The sequence below is a fragment of the Rana temporaria genome, chromosome 1 (assembly GCF_905171775.1).
Source record: "Rana temporaria chromosome 1, aRanTem1.1, whole genome shotgun sequence".
Taxonomy (NCBI): Eukaryota; Metazoa; Chordata; class Amphibia; order Anura; family Ranidae; genus Rana; species Rana temporaria.
In genome coordinates, this window is record NC_053489.1 from 653058376 (window position 1) to 653081654 (window position 23279).

The window sequence follows — 23279 nt, forward strand, 5'->3', positions numbered from 1 at the left end:
GCAATCACGGGATTGCAGACGCGGCGCTACATTGGCACAAAAAATATGCCTTTGTGGCGCTCTCCATCGCGCCATTTGCTTCCGGCGCGATGGAGTGTATAGTTATGGCCGGGCGGGTGCATACACTGTCTGTGTGCACCCGCCCGTCTCTGTGCTGAGTGTGCTCGTTCCGACGTCACTTGAAAAACAGGAAGTGACGTCGGGTCAGCTAGAGCTCAGTGCGCCCGACCGTGGACGAGGTAAGCTTGCCTGTCTCTACTTCGGCGGCCGCTTCACAGCTGCATCCAACCCCTCCCGCGATTTCGTATTCGGCGGCCGGCTTCCCCCCCCACCCCCCCGCTTATTCAAAGTTTTTTTTTCAATTGATTATTCGGCGCAGGATTACCAGAGACTGCGGACATACTGCACATGATTACCAGAGACTGCGGACATACTGCACAAGATTACCAGAGACTGCGGACATACTGCACAAGAGTACCAGAGACTGCAGACATACTGCAGGAGATTACCAGAGACTGCGGACATACTGCAGGAGATTACCAGAGACTGCGGACATACTGCAAAAGATTACCAGAGACTGCGGACATACTGCAAAAGATTACCAGAGACTGCGGACATACAGCAGGAGATTACCAGAGACTGCGGACATACTGCAGGAGATTACCAGAGACTGCGGACATACTGCACAAGATTACCAGAGATTGCGGACATACTGCACAAGATTACCAGAGACTGCAGACATACTGCAGGAAATTACCAGAGACTGCAGACATACTGCAGGAGATTACCAGAGACTGCGGACATACTGCAAAAGATTACCAGAGACTGCAGACATACTACACAAGATTACCAGAGACTGCGGACATACTACACAAGATTACCAGAGACTGCGGACATACTGCACAAGATTACCAGAGACTGCGGACATACTGCACAAGATTACCAGAGACTGCGGACATACTGCAGGAGATTACCAGAGACTGCGGACATACTACACAAGATTACCAGAGACTGCGGACATACTGCACAAGATTACCAGAGACTGCAGGAATTACTTGTCCTGCGACTTGGGACTTAAATGTTGCATGACAAGTCGTACCCCATGATTTCCAATGAGAACCGTTCATATCTGTGCGACTTCAAAGTAGTCCCTGCATTACTTTGGTCCCACTTTGATGCAACTTGAGGTCCATAGACCTCCAGAATACACAGGCATTGCTTTAAAGCGGGAGTTCACCCATTTAAAAAAAAAAAAAAAATCTCCCCTTAGCTTCCTGCTCGTTCGGTCTAGGGGAATCGGCTATTTATATTAAAATAGGTGCAGTACTTACCCGTTTTCGAGCTGCATCTTCTTCCGTCGCTTCCGGGTATGGGTCTTCGGGAGCCGGCGTTCCTTCTTGAGTGACAGCCTTCCGAGAGGCTTCCGACGGTCGCATCCATCGCGTCACTCGTAGCCGAAAGAAGCCGAACGTCGGTGCGGCTCTATACTGCGCCTGCGCACCGACGTTCGGCTTCTTTCGGAAAATCGTGACGCGATGGATGCGACCGTCGGAAGCCTCTCGGAAACCTGTCAATCAAGAAGGACCGCCCATTCCCGAAGCCCATACCCGGAAGCGACGGAGAGGATGCGTCTCGTAAACGGGTAAGTACTGCACATATTTTTAAATAAATTGCCGATTCCCCTAGTAATAACGAGCAGGAAGCGAAGGGGGAAAAGTGCCCTCTAAGGGTGAACCCCCGCTTTAAGTCACATCAGAATTGCAGTAGAATTGTGCAACTTTCAGACTGCATTAGCCTGAAAGTCGCAAGATTCTGCCACAATTTTTTGGTGCGATTTTGCAGCGACTTGAAGCAATGCCTATGTATTCTGGAGGTCTATGGACCTCAAGTCACATCAAGGTGGGACAAAAGTAATGCAGGGACTACTTCAAAGTTGCACAGATATGAACAGTTCTCATTGGAAATCATCGGGTCCAACTTATCCTGCAACTTTCCAGTCCCAAGTTGCAGGACAATTTGCAAGCGGGGGGTGCGGTGGTGTTGACGGCCGATATTTTCCCTGCACATTAAGTATAAAAAAAGTTTTTGTTTTTAATAACGGGGGGGAGGGGGGTGGGGTGGTCTGGTGGGGTAGTGTTACCGCCCGCTATTTGTGCTGTAATGAATTTTTACATAGAAAAGAAATGTTGTTAATAAGTGGGTAAATGAATTATAAAAAAAAGATTTTTTTAATAACCGTTATTGGAAAAATCTTTTTTTTATAATTCATTTACCCATTTATTAACAACATTTATTTTCTATGTAAAAATTCATTACAGCACAAGTAACACTACAGCGGGCGGTAACACTACCCCACCAGACCACCCCCCCCCCCCCCAGTTATTAAAAAAACAACTTTTTTTATACTTAATGCTAAATTGAATCAAATATAAAAAATAAACTGTTAATAAGCTTAATATATTTAACTAATATTAAATAAAAAAAAACATTGTTTGGGGGGGGGGGGGGGTTGTTGCCTGGCATTATTTTCGCTGAATATTAAAAAATATTTTTAAAAAATATTAAAAAATATCTAAAAAAGAAATTGGATTAAGCAGGGGGGGTGGAGGGTGGATGCCAGCCGCCGAATATTAGATAAAAAAAGACTTTGAATAAGCGTGGGGTGGGGGGGCCCGCCGAATATTGCATTAAAAAAAGAGTTTTAATAAGCGGGGGGGGGGGGGGGGCCGACGAATATTAAATGCAAAAAAAAAGCCTTTGAATAAGCTGGGGGGGGGGGGGGGGGTGCCGCCGAATAATCAATTGAAAAAAAAACTTTGAATAAGCGGGGGGGGGAAGCCGGCCGCCGAATACGAAATCGCGGGAGGGGTTGGATGCAGCTGTGAAGCGGCCGCCGAAGTAGAGACAGGCAAGCTTACCTCGTCCACGGTCGGGCGCACTGAGCTCTAGCTGACCCGACGTCACTTCCTGTTTCTCAAGTGACGTCGGAACGAGCACACTCAGCACAGAGACGGGCGGGTGCACACAGACAGTGTATGCACCCGCCCGGCCATAACTATACACTCCATCGCGCCGGAAGCAAATGGCGCGATGGAGAGCGCCACAAAGGCATATTTTTTGTGCCAATGTAGCGCCGCGTCTGCAATCCCGTGATTGCACAGACGTGGCGCTACTCCTACAGGACTGTTCCCGGCGTCCGGCGCGCGGACATAGAGCCAATAAGGCCCTTTTTTGGGAAAAAAAAAAATCTTAAAGGGACAGATTTAAAAAAAAAATTTTTTTTTTTTTTTTTTTACTGACTGTGGGATGGGGGGCGGCGCCCGGGCGCCCCTATGGACGGGCCGCCACTGCTATCTATCTATCTATCTATCTATCTATCTATCTATCTATCTATCTATCTATCTATCTATCTATCTATATGCAGTACAGACCAAAAGTTTGGACACACCTTCTCATTCAAAGAGTTTTCTTTATTTTCATGACTATGAAAATTGTAGATTCACACTGAAGGCATCAAAATGAATTAACACATGTGGAATTATACACAACAAAAAAGTGTGAAATACTGAAAGTATATTTCATATTCTAGGTTCTTCAAAGTAGCCACCTTTTGCTTTGATGAGCTTCAAGAGGTAGTCACCTGGCGCAGCACCCCATCACTCTCCTTCTTGGTCAAATAGCCCTTACACAGCCTGGAGGTGTGTTTGGGGTCATTGTCCTGTTGAAAAATAAATGATGGTCCAACTAAACGCAAACCGTATGGAATAGCATGCCGCTGCAAGATGCTGTGGTAGCCATGCTGGTTCAGTATGCCTTCAATTTTGATTAAATCCCCAACAGTGTCACCAGCAAAGCACCCCCACACCATCACACCTCCTCCTCCTCCATGCTTCACGGTGGGAACCAGGCATGTAGAGTCCATCCGTTCACCTTTTCTGCGTCGCACAAAGACACGGGGGTTGGAACCAAAGATCTCAAGTTTGGACTCATCAGACCAAAGCACAGATTCCCACTGGTCTAATGTCTATTCTTTGTGTTCTTTAGCCCAAACAAGTCTCTTCTGCTTGTTGCCTTTCTTTAGCAGTGGTTTCCTAGCAGATATTCTACCATGAAGGCCTGATTCACACAGTCTCCTCTTACCAGTTCTAGAGATGTGTCTGCTGCAAAAGGTGGAAGAACCTAGAATATGAAATATATTTTCAGCTGTTTCTCACGTTTTTGTTATGTATAATTCCACATGTGTTCATTCATAGTTTTGATGCCTTCAGTGTGAATCTACAATTTTCATAGTCATGAAAATAAAGAAAACTCTTTGAATGAGAAGGTGTGTCCAAACTTTTGGTCTGTACTGTATATACATCATATACATATATACACACACACACACATTATATATATATATATATATATATATATATATATATATATATATATATATATATATATATATATATATATATATATATATATATATATATATATATATATATATATATATATATAATGCATATTTTTAGCACTGATCACTGTATTGCTGTCAAAAAAAAAAAAAAAAATACATAAAAATTCCAGTATATATGCCATAGTTTGTAGACACTGTGAAAACCAATAAATATACGCTTATTGGATTTTTTTTAAATCAAAAACATGTAACAGAATACATATTGCCAAATCTCATAATAAAAACCCTGCTTGCACCAAACCGACTCCAATAACATAAAAGGGGATAGGGGAAAGAGGAAATAATATACATAGCCCACTGTGGCTGAGCTATAAAAGGGGAAGGGACAACACCCTTGATCAACAGTGGTCTAGAGGCGGTATATGAAATTGAAAGATACAGTCACAATATGTATGTGGCATGAAACGCCACAGATTAAAAATAAAAACAAGCACTGAAGTCAAATTTAAACCCACAAATTTCATTTCTAGTACTTCTATTGGAGGGGGCGGATTGGGGAGGGGCTTGGCCGGGGCACAGAGTGATCCCATTAGGGTTGCCCGGCACAGGTAGGACCCGAGCGATAGACCACCATATTCACTTATTTTCCTCCCCTTCCCCTGTTAGCAAGCTCATATTCTTCCTTTAATCAGCCATTATGAAATCAATTGAGGCCTTGTTGCTGACAATATGCCTTGTTTGTTGAATGTTATGATGATGTAGATCCAGCCTTTTGTCATACTGTAACTTTGTATTCTGTATTTGAAAAATACAAATCTATTGAAAGAAAAAAATGCAAACAATGTCCTTTAACCTCCCTCTCACTGTTGAAAACCGTTTTTGGATATCCCTAGTATGCATGCAGCTTGACAATCCTGGTCCATGGAAGACCATACATGGATCCAAGTTAAAAGAGAGTAAATGGATACTTATCAGGGGGTGAGTGACTGGAGGTCAAATCTTCAGTGCCAGTGCCATTGTCATTTTCCAATGAGGCCCGCCAAGACATGTACGCAGCTGGAGAGAAATGTAAGCGCAGGACATACATGACGGGGTGGAAGTAACTAACAGACTGGAAGAGGTTAAGCCAGGGGCTGGGCAGAAAAAAGAACTTGTTCCTACCGGATTGGAGGAGTCAGGGGTAGACAGGGAGGAGCCGGGGGATAGTAGTGTGGGGGTGGAGCAGAGGCACATCAGTCGGAGGCAGAAATCATGGTGAGAAGTCCCACCCTCCCGCCCTAGTTTAAAAGGTTTGGCTGTGGTGGAGAAGACGACATATGCGGTTGGGTCCTTGACAATGGTTATATACAACATGAGGTATTTGAGAAAATGATGGGACCCATCTCAGATATGGAGGTCCTCCCGGTTGGTCTGGTTCAGTCTAGACTATCGGGCAGTAAGGTGGTAGGGGTCTGTAGTCAGTTAGCGAGTCCTCAAGGTGGTATTTAGTGGCTGGGGACAGAACCTAACTAGAGGTACCACAGATTTCAAAGTTGGGAAGATGGGGTCGTCAGGGACCGGCAACCAATTATTCGGATTGGAGCTGGAGAATTTAATAGTATTTAATAATGTTTATATGTTATTTTGGTTTGAGTTGCTTATATGGTAATAAGTCGGAGTGGTAAGTGCAATTCTTGTGTTGGGGTAGTAAGTTATCTAGACTACCCTAGTCAAGCATAAGCAAGTATTCATATCCTCCAGTCACAGGGGCAAGGTGGACAAGAAAACAAGAGAGCCTAACCGGTTTCGCTAGAGACAGTGTGATCCCATCTGGCACTGATGACATCATATCCGCCTATGCAAGGTTAATGAGTGGAGCTCATTGATGGATGGATTATAAATGATAAAAACTGGTGCTTCTGTGAAAAATTATATAAATTCTGTGACATGTCAGGAATGTATTTGTGCAGACTTGGAAAGTTTAACTACTTAAAGTGGAGGTTCACCCGAAAACTTAATTTTTAACATTAGATTGAGGCTCATTTTGTGAAGGGGAATCTGGTGTTTTTTTTAAATCAAAGCAGTACTTACCGTTTTAGAGATAGATCTTCTCCGCCATTTCCGGGTATGGGCTGCGGGACTGGGCGTTCCTATTTGATTGACAGGCTTCCGACAAGCTTCCGAACGTCGGTGCGCAGGCGCCGTATAGAGCCGCACCGACGTTCGGCTTCTTTCGGCTACTCGTGACGCGATGTATGCGACCGTCGGAAGCCTGTCAATCAAATAGGAACGCCCAGTCCTGAAGACCATACCCGGAAGCGGCGGAGAAGATGTATCTCTAAAACGGTAAGAACTGCTTCGATTTTAAAAAAACTACCTGATTCCCCTTGACAAAATGAGCATCAATCTAATGTTAAAAAAACATTTTCGGGTGAACTCCCACTTTAAAGTTACTTAAGGTCCACTTTGAGTAGTATGGTACTTTCCGCTCATCGACTCTTTAATATATTCATGGAACGGATGGTAAAGAAAACTCTGAAAGAAGGATTATGACAGCACATTAGGAGAGAAGAGCAAAGTTACAGATTATTGATTGTGGTGAATGCAGGCATTTGATTGATGAGGCAGACAAGGAAGAATTGAGTCTCAGACACGAATACAAGGAGTGAGCGAGGAGGATGCAGATGGAACAGATGGCGAAGAAAACTCTTAAAGAAAAAATATGAGAGGACATCAGAAGAGAATAGGTATTGTAATAGAACGTTCTGAGGAGGAGATACAGTGACGAAAAGAAAAAAAATGTCTGAACTGCTTGTTTTTAACTGTTTTTCTGCAGTAATTTGCCATAAAATGTGATCTAATCCTCATCTAAGTCACAACAATAGACAAACACAATCTGCTTAAAGTGTTTTTTTACCCCGACATTTCAAATTCCTGATATGTGTCTGCTTTACTATGTACTTGTATAAGAGGCCAGGGCTTTTCTTCAGTGGGAACGCAGGGGAACGCAGTTCTCGCACCTCCAACACTGACTGTATGTAATGGCAAGGAGAGCTGGGGTGTGCCAAAGAGTCTATTGTCGCTGGAGGGCATCTATTTATTCTTTTTAACCTTATTTTAATAAAGTTTTCCAGATATGTAGAACAAATGTTTAAAATTATAGTAGGCAAAAAAATGCAAGTGTAAGGAACTCATACACTATATTATCAAAAGTATTGGGACACCTGCCTTTACACGCACGTGAACTTTAATGGCCTCTCAGTCTTATGCCCTGTACACACAATCGGTTCATCTGATGAAAACAGACCGATGGACCGTTTTCATCGGACGAACCAATCGTGTGTGGGCCCCATCGTTTTTTTTTCCCATCCGTGAAAAAAAATAGAACCTGTTTTAACATTTTCTGATGGTTAAAAAAACAATAGAAAAAAACGATCGTCTGTGGGGAAATCCATCGGTCAAAAATCTATGCATGCTCAGAATCAAGTCGGAAGCATTGAACTTAATTTTTCTCAGCACGTCGTTGTGTTTTACGTCACCGCGTTGGACACGATCGGATTTTTAACTGATGATGTGTAGGCAAGACTGATGAAAGTCAGCTTCATCGGATACCTGATGAAAAAATCCATCGGTCCGTTTTCATCGGATGAACCGATCGTGTGTACGTGGCATTAGTCCGTAGGGTTCAATATTGAGTTGGCCCACCCTTTGCAGCTTTAACAGTTTCAAGTTAAATAAGCTAAAAGGGGGAAAGAATCCAATAGGAGACCTTGTAATTATTGGACATATGGGGCCAGATCCACGAAGCGTGGCACTTCTCGCCGTCCGGCGTAGTATATCTCTGATACACTACGCCGCCGTAACTTACATCTTTTTTTTTGTATCCTCAAAGAATTTCCACCGTAAGTTACGGTGGCGTAGTGTAACTTAGGCGGCGTAAGGGCGCACATTTCAAATGTATGTGATGGGGGCGTGACATAAATGAATTTTTTTTTAACGGTGCATGCGCCCTCCGTGGGGGTATCCCAGTGCGCATTAAACCGGAACAAGCCAATGCTTACGACGGTGATGTCATTCTACGCAAAGCCCTATTCGCGAACGACTTACGCAAACGACGTAACATTTTCAAAATTTGACGCAGGAACGACGGCCATACTTAACATAGGATACGCCTCATATAGCAGGGGTAACTATACTCCGAAAAAAGCCTTATGAAAACGACGTAAAAAAAATGCGCCGATGTATGTTCGTGGATCGCCGTATTTAGCTAATTTGCATACTCGACGCGGAATTCGACGGAAATGCCACCTAGCGGCTAGAGTAAATATGCACCTACGATCCGACGGCGTACTAAGACGTACGCCTGTCGAATCGATCCCTCATTTAGTCGTATCTTGTTTTGTGTATACTAAACAAAGATACGACGGGGGAACTTTGAAATTACGCGGCGTATCAATAGATACGCCGGCGTAATTCGTTTGTGGATCTGGCCCATGATGTCTGGTACACTTCTTTTTGACCCCAGATATCTCCATTAAGAGGACCTCTCATGCCTTATTCCTATTACAAGGGAAGTTTACAAATAAAAGTGATAAAAAAATAAAAATAAAGGGACAGTGTAAAAATAAAAATAAATAAAAATAGAATAAATAATATATATATATTTTTTAAGCACCCCTGTCCCCCCTGTGCTCGCACACAGAAGTAAACACATACGTAGGTTGCGCCCCAGAATGTAAACTACATTCGCACTACACATGTGATATATCACTGCAAACATTAGAGCAAGAGCAATAATTCTAGCACTAGACCTCCCCTGTAACTCTAAAGCATAGCCTATGGAGAGATTTTTAAGTAACAAAGTTTGGCGCCATTCCACGAGTGTGTGACAAGTTAGGTATCTATTCAGTCAAAGTAACATCTTTTATATTTTACCAAAAATTGGGTTATATATTGTGTTTTTTTTTAGAATTCAATAAAGTGTATTTCTGCCAAAAAAATTAAATGTTTGAAAAATTGCTGCGCAAATACCATGTGACATAAAAAAATCACTAGGGTCTCTAATAAAAAATTTATATATAATATTTGGGGGTTCTGAGTAATTTTCTAGCAAAAAAAAAAAAAATATGACTTTTGCATGTAGGAGAGAAGTGTCAGAATTGGCCTGGGTGGAAAGTGGTTAGTTGATAAAAGACACTCAAACATTTTAACTGCTTGCCGACCAGCCGCCACAGTTATACGGCGGCTGGTCGGCTTGGCTGCGCGAGATCACGTAGCTATACGTCATCTCGCGAATCAGCCAATAGGGGGGGCGTGTGCGCCGCCGGAGGCTCGCGCGCGCCCCCTCCACTCACCTCTGGTTCTGACGCGTGTGCATGGTGGGCGCGATCACCGCCAGACACCCGCGATCGCTCGTTATAGAGCGAGAACCGGGAGCTGTGTGTGTAAACACACAGCTCCCGGTCCTGTCAGGGGGAGAAATGCCTGACCGTCTGTTCATACAAAGTATGAACAGCGATCAGTCATTTCCAATAGTGAGTCCACCCCCCTTCAGTTAGAACACACACAGGGAACATAATTAACCCCTTCCCCGCCCCCTAGTGTTAACCCCTTCACTGCCAGTAGCATTTTTATAGTAATCAATGCATTTTTATAGCACTGATCGCTATAAAAATGCCAATGGTCCCAAAAATGTTTAAAAGTGTCCGAAGTGTCCGCCATAAGGTCGCAGTACCGGTAAAAGTCGCTGTTCGCCGCCATTACTAGTAAAAAAAATATTAAGAAAAATGCCATAACACTATGTCCTATTTTGTAAATGCTATAACTTTTGCGCAAACCAACCAATAAACGCTTATTGCGATTTTATTTACGGGATACGCCATTGTATCCCTGTTTCTATCTATGCAACTGATTCATAGAATCAGTTACGCATAGATATCCCTAAAATCCGACAGGTGTAATAGTTTTACACTGTGGGATCTTAGGATGCAGTACCGCGGCCGCCGCTGGGGGGATTTTGCGTCGTAAACCAGCGTCGGGTATGCAAATTAGCAGTTAGGGCGATCCACGAATTTTTTTCCCGTTGTTATGTCGCCGCAAGTCTTAGTTTGCCGTCGCAAAGATAGGGTACCTTTTACAAAGTGTAAACTTAGTACACCATGTAAAAGTATACCCGTCTTTCCTGCGTCGCTTTCGATTTCTTTTTAAATTTTTTATTTTTCCCGGCGCAAGTCTTTTTTACCCGTCGCGATTCACAAAACGTCGGCGCGTCGGGAAATTTGCGACGGGAGCATGCGCAGTACGTCCGGCGCGGGAGCGCGCCTAATTTAAATGGGACTCGCCCCATTCGATTGGGCCCACCTTGCACCGAACGGATTTAGGATACACCGCCGCAAATTTCCAGGTAAGTGCTTTGTGGATCGGGCACTTAGCCAGAAAATTTGCGGCAGTGTAACCTAAATCGGTTACGTTACGCTGCGCCGCCTGGCTGTGAATCTGGCCCAATATAAGGGTCTTTTTGAGGGAGGAATTCATACCTAAATAGAATTTATTTTTTGGGTGAAACGCGTTGGTAAGATGGTCCCATGCGGTGATCTGTTATATACGATTCTAATACAATTAATTTTTTACTATGCCGGAGAATTTGATGTGCTTTTTTCACTTGTGGACTTTTCGTTGGAGACGGAACAAGCTCCTTTCCTGTGTGAGCACCCAACAGCCGAAGATGCAAGCCAGTGAAGAACTTACAAGTAGCAGTCACTTCTTCACACTTTGTCTTCTAACCTTTCCACACTAAAATGCTTCTTCATCTAAAAACAAAAACAAAAAGTTTTAGCTTGAATCCCGGGTTAAAAAAAAAAAAAAAAAAAAAAAAAAAAATGAGCTTACGTTTTCCAACTTCTTGGAAAAATACAACAAAACAGAGATATATGTAAATGTAAGTAAACGGCCTTTATTAGGAAGCACAGGCAGGGCTTTGATCGCTGTCTTCATTACAGCATGAAAAAGAAATGTTACCTGTTTTTTTCCACTCAAGCAGGTTGCCAAAGCAACATGGCTTTCAAAAATAGCATTACATTGTGAGTGAGAGAATGGCTTATAGTGACATCAGCTCAGAAATGACAGCTTGTACTTTGTGATAAGGAGGCGCAAAATACATCAAAGGCTTTGCGTTATATATATATATATATATACGGCTAGATTCAGGTACGGCGGCGTATCTTTCTGCCGGCGTAGCGCATCCCATTTGCACTACGCCGACGTAAGATAGTGAGGCAAGTACTGTATTCACAAAGCACTTTCCTCCTAAGTTATGTTGGCGTAGCGCAAATGGCCCGGCGTAACCCCGCCTAATTCAAAATAGGCAGGTAGGGGGCGTGTTGTATGGTAATGAATTCACGATTCATTCGCGCGCATGCTCAGTATCACGTCGCAAATACTCCTTGCTTACGACGTGAACGTAACCTACGCCCAGCCCCATTCTGAATCGGCTTACGCAACAATGTAAACGACGTGAAATTCGACGGCTGTCCGACGTCCATACTTAACATTGGCTGCGCCATCTTTTTGGTGGTTTATCTTTACACCTGAAAATGCCTTACGTAAACGGCGTATCTTACATGCGACGGGCGAGCGTACGTTCGTGAATAGGCGTATCTACGTCATTTACATATTCTCTGCGTAAATCGACGAACACGCCCCTATCGGCCAGCGTAAATATGTAACTAAGATACAACGGCGTAGGAGACTTACGACAGTCGTATCTTAGCAACATTTAAGCATATCTCAATTTGAGCATACCGCTTAAAGATACGACGGCGCGGATTCGGACTTACGACGGCGTATCTACTGATACGCCGTCGTACGTCTTTATGAATCTAGCCCATAGTATGTATACTGCAAGCTGAGTATGTATGCTACAAGGGGACAAACAATTATAATGTCCTAAGTGCAAAAGAAGAATACAGGAAGTGATATGGGGTTTTAGTTTCTCTTCCTGACATTGCTTAAAGTGGAAGTCCAGTCCAATCCTATTGAAACTTATAGGTAGATTCACAAAGAGTTAGGCCGGCTTATCAGTAGATAAGCCGACCTAACTCCGAATCTACACCGCCGTATGTTTAAGCGTAACATATGTTTACTCTTAAACATATCTAAGATAGGCCGGCGTGCGCCGTTCTATCTTAGCTTGCAATTTTTCGGATAGCCGCTAGGTGGCGCTTCCATTGCGGCCGGCGTAGATTATGTAAATGAGCTTGTACGCCGATTCCCGAACGTACGCCAGCCCGCCGCAGTCGAATTACGTTGTTTCCGTAAGGCCTTAGGCGGCCTAAAGTTATTCCACCTATGAGGTGGAATAACAATGTTAAAGTATGGCTGCCGTTCCCGCCGCGAGGTTCAAATTTTTTACGTCGTTTGCGCAAGTCGTCCGCGAATCGGAGTGGCGTCGTTTAAGTCCACGTCAAAATCAATAGGCCCATACGGCGTACTTAGCCGCAATGCACACTGGGAAATGTAGGCGCCCGGCGCATGCGCAGTAGCGAAAAACTTAAAAAAACGTGAGGTCAAGCCTCATTTCCATACAACACGCCCCCCTCCAACCAATTTGAATTAGGCGCCCTTACGCCCGCTCGTTTGAGGCTACGCCGCCATAGATTAGCAGGTAAGTAGATTGAAAATCACTACTAGCCTAGCTAATTTACGGCGGTGTAGCCTAAACAGGCTAGGCTACGCCGCCCTAAAGATATTCCAATGTACCTGAATCTACCTATTAAAGAGTAACTCCACTTTTGTTGCAAAAAATACATTCCCCTCTGGGTGATCTATGTACCTTGCAGGGATTTTAACAAACTTTGTTGCAGATTCCTATCTTTTGTTATTCTGAAGAAATCCCTGTGTGTTTGTCTGTGTCCATTTGTAAAGTGAATTTAATGGGAGCGGTTTCATAATTATCAATCAGCTGCTGCACCTGCATGTCTCTAATGAGGAAAATTCCAGGGTCTGCTTCTCTTTAGACATAATTTCCTATTGGGGGTATCTCACCAAAAACGATGCTTTTGTTTCAGGGGATGCCTGAAAATGCAGGGGATGCTGGGAAAATCAGTGAGCCAATCACACAAGCAGGAAATGATGTTTCTGGGGGGTGTTCTGTACACAATCTGTGTACAGAACACCTCCAGATAGCCATATTGCATTTTACAGAAAACGAAAGAGCTGCAGATTGAAAAGGAAAGGTAATTTTTAGTAACATTCAATTAAAATACTGTATGATTTGAGTCACAATTGTAAATATATTTTTTGTATTCCATCAGACTGAATCACTACCTCAGCACAAACTCACAACACCATCAATGAGCAGTGTTCCTTGCATCATCTGGACACTTTTTCCATAAAAGGTAAGTAAAAAGTGCAGACTCTACCCCCCACTAAAATCCTTCCTCCATTTATCATACTTCCAGTACGAGCTTGCATCTTCCACCCCCATCCACTTTCTGTATGGACAGTTTAAAACTTTCTAATACCATATACAGTACTTATAAGGTTTGATATGTCTTTGTATCCAGAAAGAGAGAGAGTTTGATCAAAGGGGACTTTGGTCAGGGATGGAGGCCAATTACTTATGGTGCCTTGGACCACATCATTCTTTCTCGTCTTTGTATCCAGATAACACAGTACCCCAGAAGAAGACAAGGGGGCAGATCCTCGTACAGCGGCGCATTTATGCGCCGGGCGTAGCGTATCTAAGATACACTACGCCGCCTTAACTTAATTTTTTTTTTCAAATCCTGAAAGAATCCGCGCCGTAAGTTACGGCGGCGTAGTGCATCTTTGCCGGCGTAATGGCGCCTAATTCAAATGGATGTAATGGGGGCGTGTTTTATGTAAATACGTCGTGACCCGACGTAAACAACGTTTTTTTTTTAACTGCGCATGCGCCGTCCCTGGGGGTATCCCAGTGCGAATGCTCGAAATTAAACCGGAACCAGCCAATGCTTACGACGGTGATGTCATTCTACGCAAATTCCTATTCGCGAACGACTTCCGCGAACGACGTAAAAAATCTAAATTGTACGCGGGAAGGACGGCCATACTTAACATTGAGTACGCCTCATAACAGCAGCTTTAACTATACGCCGGAAAAAGCCGAACGAAAACGATGTAAAAAAATGCGCTGGCCAGACGTACGTTCGTGGATCGCCGTAAATAGCTAATTTGCATACTCAACACGGATTTCGACGGAAACGCCACCTAGCGGCCGCCGAAAGATTGCATCTAAGATCCGACGGCGTACTAAGACGTACGCCTGTCGTATCGATCCCAGATGCCGTCGTATCTTGTTTTGTGGATACAAAACAAAGATACCACGCGGGAAATTTAAAATTACGCCGGCGTATCTCTTGATACGCCGGCGTAATGCTTTTGTGGATCTGCCCCTAGGACTTGCTCAGTTGAAATGCATTGGAGAATTTGTCTGGGACAGGATCGTTTACTTGATTATACCTGCCTACTTTTCATGTTATTATGATCAATGGGTCATGATGATGAGAATTTATGTTCAGTATCTCACAAAAGTGAGTACACCCCTCACATTTTTGTAAATATTTTATTACAACTTATATTTATTATTATATAATTTATTATATATTATAGGGAATGTGGTACATCGTATGTTTTCTTCTCTATTAAGGAGCAAGGTACATCTCATGTCCTCAACCGCTACTAAGGAGTGACGTACATCACATGTTCTTTTCCCTAATGAGGAGTGAGGTACACATGATATCCTAGTCTCCATGAAGAAATGATGTACAGTATCTCACAAAAGTGAGTACACCCCTACAGGGAGTGCAGAATTATTAGGCAAGTTGTATTTTTGAGGATTAATTTTATTATTGAACTACAACCATGTTCTCAATGAACCCAAAAAACTCATTAATATCAAAGCTGAATATTTTTGGAAGTAGTTTTTAGTTTGTTTTTAGTTTTAGCTATTTTAGGGGGATATCTGTGTGTGCAGGTGACTATTACTGTGCATAATTATTAGGCAACTTAACAAAAAACAAATATATACCCATTTCAATTATTTATTTTTACCAGTGAAACCAATATAACATCTCAACATTCACAAATATACATTTCTGACATTCAAAAACAAAACAAAAACAAATCAGTGACCAATATAGCCACCTTTCTTTGCAAGGACACTCAAAAGCCTGCCATCCATGGATTCTGTCAGTGTTTTGATCTGTTCACCATCAACATTGCGTGCAGAAGCAACCGCAGCCTCCCAGACACTGTTCAGAGAGGTGTACTGTTTGCCTCCTTGTAAATCTCACATTTGATGATGGACCACAGGTTCTCAATGGGGTTCAGATCAGGTGAACAAGGAGGCCATGTCATTAGATCTTCTTCTTTTATACCCTTTCTTGCCAGCCACGCTGTGGAGTACTTGGACGCGTGTGATGGAGCATTGTCCTGCATGAAAATCATGTTTTTCTTGAAGGATGCAGACTTCTTCCTGTACCACTGCTTGAAGAAGGTGTCTTCCAGAAACTGGCAGTAGGACTGGGAGTTGAGCTTGACTCCATCCTCAACCCGAAAAGGCCCCACAAGCTCATCTTTGATGATACCAGCCCAAACCAGTACTCCACCTCCACCTTGCTGGCGTCTGAGTCGGACTGGAGCTCTCTGCCCTTTACCAATCCAGCCACGGGCCCATCCATCTGGCCCATCAAGACTCAGTCCCATTTCATCAGTCCATAAAACCTTAGAAAAATCAGTCTTGAGATATTTCTTGGCCCAGTCTTGACGTTTCAGCTTGTGTGTCTTGTTCAGTGGTGGTCGTCTTTCAGCCTTTCTTACCTTGGCCATGTCTCTGAGTATTGCACACCTTGTGCTTTTGGGCACTCCAGTGATGTTGCAGCTCTGAAATATGGCCAAACTGGTGGCAAGTGGCATCTTGGCAGCTGCACGCTTGACTTTTCTCAGTTCATGGGCAGTTATTTTGCGCCGTGGTTTTTCCACACGCTTCTTGCGACCCTGTTGACTATTTTGAATGAAACGCTTGATTGTTCGATGATCACGCTTCAGAAGCTTTGCAATTTTAAGAGTGCTGCATCCCTCTGCAAGATATCTCACTATTTTTGACTTTTCTGAGCCTGTCAAGTCCTTCTTTTGACCCATTTTGCCAAAGGGAAGGAAGTTGCCTAATAATTATGCACACCTGATATAGGGTGTTGATGTCATTAGACCACACCCCTTCTCATTACAGAGATGCACATCACCTAATATGCTTAATTGGTAGTAGGCTTTCGAGCCTATACAGCTTGGAGTAAGACAACATGCATAAAGAAGATGATGTGGTCAAAATACTCATTTGCCTAATAATTCTGCACTCCCTGTAAATATTTTATTCTATCTTTTCATGTGACAACACTGAAGAAATTACACTTTGCTACAATATAAAGTAGTGAGTGTACAGCTTGTATAACAGTGTAAATTTGCTGTCCCCTAAAAATAACTCAACACACAGCCATTAATGTCTAAACCACTGGCAACAAAAGTGAGTTCACCCTTAAGTGAAAATGTCCAAATTGGGCCCAAAAGCGGTGCTTTACCACCAACGCCGGCACTGCCCCAGTGATAAGAAGCCTAACCAAATTAATTGGACCTCTCATTACAAAAGGTCATGAATACTTGTGGCTCCATACCCAGCCAGGACCTTTTTAAACTTCAGAAGGTCTTCTAAGTTGGAACATCAATCCTCCCCACACGATAATCATTGAAGTTCACCAAAATAGAAAACGCTCCACATGTGTAAAATCACCAAAATTGTATTATACTTATAAAAAAGATTGCACTTACAAGATAGATGTAAAAAAAATACAATGGGCCAAATCCACAAAAGAGATACTCCGGCGTAAGCCGTCGTATCTCTGGTTCTAACTTTGGAACTGATCCTCAGAAGCAGTTTTCCTAAGTTAGGCAGAAGATCCGACATCTGTAAGGGACTTACACTGCCGGATCTTAGGATGCAGTACCGCATCCGCCACTGGGGGCATTTCGAGTCGAAATGCCTCTGTTAGTATGCAAATTAGCACTTAGGGCGATCCTCAAAGCTTTTGTGCCTAGTTTTTTCGCCGTAAGTGTTAGTTTGCCTGGTGTAAAACTAGGGCTGCTTTTACATGGTCTAAAGTTAGTCACACCTTGTAAAGGCCCATTCAAGCGACGGCATTTGGTATGCATTCCCGAGGGAGAACTCCACGGCAATTTGTAAATTCCAAACCGGCATGGGTTCCCCCCCAGGAGCATACCAGGCCCGTAGGTCTGTTATGGGTTGTAAGGAGACCCCCCCTCCGCCGAAAAATTGACGTAGGGGGTCCCCCTACAATCCATACCAGACCCGTATCCAAAGCACGCTACCCGGCCAGCCAGGAAGGGAGTGGGGACGAGCGAGCGCCCCCCCCCCCCCTCCTGAGCCGTGCCAGGCCGCATGCCCTCAACATGGGGGGGTTGGGTGCTCTGGGGCAGGGGGGCGCACTGCGGGCCCCCCCACCCTAGAGCACCCTGTCCCCATGTTGATGAGGACAGGACCTCTTCCCGACAACCCTTGCCGTTGGTTGTCGGGGTCTGCGGGCGGAGGCTTATCGGAATCTGGGAGTCCCCTTTAATAAGGGGGCCCCCAGATACCGGCCCCCCACCCTAAGTGAATGGATATGGGGTACATCGTACCCCTATCCATTCACCTGTAGGCAAAAAGTAAAAGTTAATAAACACACAACACAAGGCTTTTTAAAATATTTTATTATTCTGCTCCGGAGGCCCCCCCTGTCTTCGTTATTAGCTCAATTTCCAGGGGGGGCTTCTTCTTCCACTCTCCGGGGGTCTTCTCCGCTCTCCGGGGGGGGGTTTCTTCTTCCGCTCTCCGAGGGGGGCTTCTCCGGACTCCGGGGGGCTTCTTCCATCTTCTCCCCTCTTCCGCTGTTGACTCGGCGAACCCCGGTTCTTCTGGAGATGTCCGGTGCCTTCTTCTTCAGCGCTGGCTGCCTGCTATGTTTGTGTGTTAGCTCAATTAGTAACAGGCAGCCAGCGCGGTCTTCTGTGACGTCATCTTCTTCTCTTCTGTTCTTCCGATCTTGCCTCGTCGCCTCTTGTCGCTGTAATGATGGAAGCGCGCCTTGCATCACATTTATATAGGCATCACCGTCCCATCATGCTCCGGTAGGTACCCACGTGGTGGGTGCCTACCCACGTGCACCCACCACGTGGGTACCTGCCGGAGCACGATGGGACGGTGATGCCTATATAAATGTGATGCAAGGCGCGCTTCCATCATTACAGCGACAAGAGGCGACGAGGCAAGATCGGAAGAACAGAAGAGAAGAAGATGACGTCACAGAAGACCGCGCTGGCTGCCTGTTACTAATTGAGCTAACACACAAACATAGCAGGCAGCCAGCGCTGAAGAAGAAGGCACCGGACATCTCCAGAAGAACCGGGGTTCGCCGAGTCAACAGCGGAAGAGGGGAGAAGATGGAAGAAGCCCCCCGGAGTCCGGAGAAGCCCCCCTCGGAGAGCGGAAGAAGAAACCCCCCCCGGAGAGCGGAGAAGACCCCCGGAGAGTGGAAGAAGAAGCCCCCCCTGGAAATTGAGCTAATAACGAAGACAGGGGGGGCCTCCGGAGCAGAATAATAAAATATTTTAAAAAGCCTTGTGTTGTGTGTTTATTAACTTTTACTTTTTGCCTACAGGTGAATGGATAGGGGTACGATGTACCCCATATCCATTCACTTAGGGTGGGGGGCCGGTATCTGGGGGCCCCCTTATTAAAGGGGACTCCCAGATTCCGATAAGCCTCCGCCCGCAGACCCCGACAACCAACGGCAAGGGTTGTCGGGAAGAGGTCCTGTCCTCATCAACATGGGGACAGGGTGCTCTGGGGTGGGGGGGCCCGCAGTGCGCCCCCCTGCCCCAGAGCACCCAACCCCCCCATGTTGAGGGCACGCGGCCTGGCACGGCTCAGGAGGGGGGGGGGCGCTCGCTCGTCCCCACTCCCTTCCTGGCTGGCCGGGTAGCGTGCTTTGGATACGGGTCTGGTATGGATTGTAGGGGGACCCCCTACGTCAATTTTTCGGCGGAGGGGGGGTCTCCTTACAACCCATACCAGACCTAAGGGCCTGGTATGCTCCTGGGGGGGGAACCCATGCCGGTTTTTTCTTTGAAAATTGGCATGGAGTTCTCCCTCTCAGGAATGCATGCTGAGCGACGCTGTCATTTTTTTTTTTAATTATTTGTTTTCCCGGCGCGTCTTTTTTTCACCCGTCGCAACTTTAGTGTCCCGTCGCAATCCACAAAGCCGCCCGGCGTCAATTACGTTCGCGCGATGCACGTCGGGAAAATGACGTCACACGCATGCGCAGTACGGCCGGCGCGGGAGCGCGCCTCATTTAAATTGTAAACGCCCCCCGGAGAGGAGGAACGCCTTACGACGGCGGCACTTAACTTACACTGCTTGAAATTTTTACGTAAGTGCTTTGTGGATCAGGCACTTAGGTAAAAACTTTAAGTCAGTGTAACTTAACTGCTGAAAGTTAAGTTACGCCGCCTGGCTGAGGATTTGGCCCTTAATTTGTATGCGTAGGCAGGCACACATACATAAAACCCATCCTTCTGGGACACAAGTATAACGGTGATGTCAGCGCATTTCTCCCGCCTATGCGTTTCGTCATATGTTGACGTCATCCAGGTAGAGAGGCGGCGCCTAATTCCCCACACAGGATAACCGCTCCTCAATCTGAACCTCAGATGGACACTGCAAAGCTCTCTGCAGAGCTGTATTATAACCAAACCTCGCTGTCAGTTACAAAAAAAATGCGTAGCTCAATACTAATCAAGCCTCACTTCCTATTATAGGATGGAGGTAAATAACTTAAAAAGGCTAAAAGCTTATATTTGTAAATAGCCATACGACAAACATATAGCTCTAAAGAACACCATTTCCCTCGTTAAACACCCATTTTTTTTATTAAAATGGAAAAAGATCAAATAACCACGCCACATTTAAATCAATGGGGTCAGAATAATTTGGCCCCCATGATACTCCCTAATGGAATATTGATACATTTATAATCAAAATACCAAGTAAAAAATACCAAATAAATAGAAATGAAAAACTTTTGGCCAGATCCACATAGAAATGGATCGGCGCAGCGTATCAGAGATACGCTACGCCGCCGTAACTTTTCCGGCTTTGGTTTGAATCCTGAAAGATTGCACGCCGAAAGTTATGGCGGCGTAGTGTATTTCTGGCGGCGGAATTCAAATCGGCGGGTAGGGGGCGTGTTTCATTTAAATGAAGTGCGTCCCCCCGCCGATTGAACTGCGCATGCTCCGTTTCGAAATTTCCCGCCGTGCTTTGCGCGAAATGACGTCGCAACGACGTTATTTTTTGAACTTAGACGTGACTTACGTCCATCCCTATTCACAGACGACTTACGCAAAAAAAAAAAAAAAATTGACGGCCATACTTAACATGGCAAGTCTATCTATACGCCGCAAAATAGCAGCTTTAACTATACGCTAGAAAAAAACGACTAGAGACGACGTAAGAGAATGCGACGGCCGCGCGTACGTTCGTGGATCGTCGGAAAAAGCTAATTTGCATACCCGACGCGGAAAACGATGCAAACTCCACCCAGCAGACGCCGAAGTATTGCATCTATGATCCGAAGGCGTACGAAGCCGTAGGCCTGTCGGATCTTACCCAGATGCCGTCGTATCTTGGTTTGAGGATTCAAACTAAAGATACGACGCGGGTAATTTGAAAGTAGGCCGGCGTATCAGTAGATATGCTGGCTTACTCTCTCTCTGAATCTGGCCCTTTATACAGAACACGGACAACCGGAAATGAGAATAATATCTAAATAGTGTCACATCATGGAATACTCAAGCGTGGCATCTAGTGGACCAAAATCAAATCATTTTTAAAACTAACTGCATATTAAAAATATGGTCCTAATAATGTGGTCCCATTTATGAAAAAATGTGGACCTGTTTTTAAAAGACTTATAATCACCAAGAAACACCCTGGTATAACCCTGGTATAAGGCCAACCAAGACTCAGATTCGAGTTTACAAACTCAAGACAAATCAGAATCGATAAAAATGTTGGTTCAAGGATTACCCTGCTCAAAAAAATTAAAGGAACGCTTTTGAATCAGAACTCCTGGAATAGTGATCTGGTCAGTTAAGTAGCAGAGGGGGAGGGGTGTATACAGAGGGGGAGGGGTGTATACAGAGGGGGAGGGGTGTATACAGAGGGGGAGGGGTGTATACAGAGGGGTTTGTTAATCAGTTTCAGCTGCTTTGCTGTTAATTGAAATTAACAACAGGTGCACTAGATGGGCAACAATGAGACCTCCAAAACAGGAATGGTTTTTAAGGTGGAGATGTCTGACATTTTTTTCCCTACTCATCTTTTCTGACTGTTTTTCATTAGTTTTGCATTTGGCTAGGGTCAGTGTCACTACTGGTAGCACGAGGCGATACTTGGACCCTATAAAGATTGCACAGGCAGTCTGTAACAGCACTGGAGAAACGGGAGTGAATCACAACTGCGGATACAAGGGCCTCAATGCGCTTTTGTATGCGACAACTCAGTATTAGCCCCAGGCGTCACTCCTAGCAACAGGAGTTTGGGGGGTCTCTACGTCATCTTCCTGTCACATATAGAAGGGCGTTGATTTACTAAAGATGGAAGCATTACAACATGCGATCAGACCTTAGCGATTAAAATATATATTTTAGCTTCAAGGAGTATATTCCAATACACCTCTACATGCGTGTGATTACAGTAAGGAACCCCAGGCGTCGCTCCTAGCAACAGGAGTTTGGAGGTTCTCTACATGATATCACTTGCAGCATGCAGGGATGTATTAGATTACTAAGGGAGATGCCACGAATTAGCATCAACCATTAGCCAAGAAAAGTTTTAAGGAGAACAAGTTCGAACTATTAGGCCGAGGCCTATAAGACATTTGTACTTACTACAACTCTCAAATAATACGAGCTTGGCATAACAACTGGGTACTTGTATCAGGGCTCAAAATGTCAAGTCCTGAGCTACTAGCCAGGCCTCAAGGCATACTCGCCACCAGTTGCCCCGCTCAACCCCTACCATGTCCCGCCCCTAGACACGCCCTCATAAATCTCATGAAATTACACTTAAATGTTTTATGTAGAATTAAGTAATAAATATTAACAACAACTTAATCTGTGCCCAAAAATGCAGCCTGCCCATGTCTACCAATGCAGCAAAATGTCCCCATTTTCCAGCCAGAGTCCCCTCACCCACATTGCAGCCAGAGCCCCCCCACACATATTGCAGCCAGAGCCCCCCCCACACATATTGCAGCCAGAGTCCCCCCCCACACAAATTGCAGCCAGAGTTCTCCCCCCCCACACATATTAGCCAGAGTTCTCCCCCCCACACATATTAGCCAGAGTTCTCCCCCCCCACACATATTAGCCAGAGTTCTCCCCCCCACACATATTAGCCAGAGTTCTCCCCCCCACACATTAGCCAGAGTTCTCCCCCCCACACACATATTAGCCAGAGTTCCCCCCCCCCACACACACATATTGCAGCCAGAGTCCCCCCCACACACATATTGCAGCCAGAGTTCTCCCCCCCCCACACATATTAGCCAGAGTCCCCCCCACACATGTTAGCCAGAGTCCCCCCCACACATATTAGCCAGAGTCCCCCCACACACATATTAGCCAGAGTCCCCCCCACACATATTAGCCAGAGCCCCCCCCCCCACATATTAGCCAGAGCCCCCCCCCACATATTAGCCAGAGTTCTCCCCCCCCCACACATATTAGCCAGAGTTCTCCCCCC